The 1,505-nt window shown below is 34.1% G+C and overlaps 1 protein-coding gene across 1 annotated transcript in view; it reads right to left on the reverse strand.

Annotated features, from left to right (window-relative positions):
• Positions 1 to 652: 652 nt before the first annotated feature.
• Positions 653 to 1,505, reverse strand: part of RAP1A (RAP1A, member of RAS oncogene family) — an 18,360-nt gene continuing 17,507 nt past the window's right edge. The window contains exon 7 of the mRNA XM_009585534.1: positions 653 to 1,379. The gene's annotated coding sequence lies outside the window, so the exon portion shown is untranslated. The remainder of the gene's footprint in view (positions 1,380 to 1,505) is intronic.

The following is a 1,505-nucleotide window of genomic DNA, read 5'->3' on the forward strand; positions in this document are numbered from 1 at the left end:
GCACCCATGGGTCTCTTCATATCCTGCTCTTTTAAACTTTATGAAACCAACAGGTATTTAAAAAGAAAGAAACAAACCCAAAATGAAGCAAAAAGCCCCTTCAGCTGACTGTGCAGATCAGGTAACGTTAGCCAGATTTTGTCTAAAAATGTAAAGCAGCTGTTTGCTTTGTTGAAATTGTATTTAGACAGAACCAACTTTCAACTCCACAGCTCGGTGTCGAGATGCTGACCGTGAGAGATTACCACGGGCTCCTGCCCGGCGGTGGCATTGTCAAAACAGGGATTCTACCCTCCAAGTACATGAACGTGTGAAATGGAAGATCACAGTAAAAGTCAGACCTTGATACAGTATTAAACCAAATTTGTACATACAAAAATAATTGTACAGAGGAAGTATTTTCAGCAGAATACAATCTTTAAACATTCAAAAGAATATACAAAACTAATTAAAAGTAGCCTTTTGTACTTTAGGGTGCGATATGATTAAATACATCCAACAAGGAGGGTGCGTGAAGACATCGCATCAGCTAACGACATACTGGTGGTATTTGTTATAAAAAAATACTTGATCTACCAGAATGGAAGAGGAATTCACAAAAAATGGATAAAACCCAAAGCCTGGAAACCATAACAAAAACACAGAAACAAAATGAAAATGTACTAAAATTTAATCATTCATAAAAGCTGTAATTTAATCTGTGACAGTAAAACACAAGAAGCAATATTAGAGTTGGTTTAGTATATTATATATTTTTGCTTTTAAAGCCATAGAAATCAGTTATCCCAGTTTTTTTCCCTATAAAAGACCCATTTTTCCAAAGCATTATGCACAAACATTTTTAATTAGAATATAATGGCAGAATGAAAATAACGATATTCCGTAACTTTTAAATATAAAATGAAGTCAATGACTCAAAAGGTTATTTGTTGCAGTGAGTTCAAAGGGAAATTTCAGATAATATATATCTAGAGTTATAGATATAAAATATAACGGTGGAACATTTTTAGTTCTTGATGGGGAGAAATTATGATAAAAGGGTCAATATGAAATTTTAATCATAGTATAGCAATATCTAACATTTGAAATGCATCCATGCTCCTTTGTATAATCATACACTAGAGTCAATTATATTTATTTTCACATCTGTTAATTGCTATTGCAAAGGAGGAGTACTATTGTCTTAAATTTCCAAGAGATATACACAGCGCAATTTCTTTTTCCAGGGACTGTGTGCAAATCATTTTAAGATCTAAATTCTTCTCATAGTATATAAAAACAGGAGAAGCTTCTTCAGATATGTTATTAATTTCCATAAAGTTTTGAAGTCGGGAATGCTGGCACTTTCCATTTAGGCAACAGTTCTTCATTCCTGCAATCTAGAAAAAGTGAAAGAAGATGACGGGGGGATGTTTCTCATCCTAAAGACGAGATGAACGATCTCGAACAAAGGCCTGAAAGCTTCCCCAGAAAACTGCCCACACTCAGGCTTGTAAAAACACACA

Source organism: Fulmarus glacialis, unplaced genomic scaffold (assembly GCF_000690835.1).
Source record: "Fulmarus glacialis isolate BGI_N327 unplaced genomic scaffold, ASM69083v1 scaffold40010, whole genome shotgun sequence".
Classification (NCBI taxonomy): Eukaryota; Metazoa; Chordata; class Aves; order Procellariiformes; family Procellariidae; genus Fulmarus; species Fulmarus glacialis.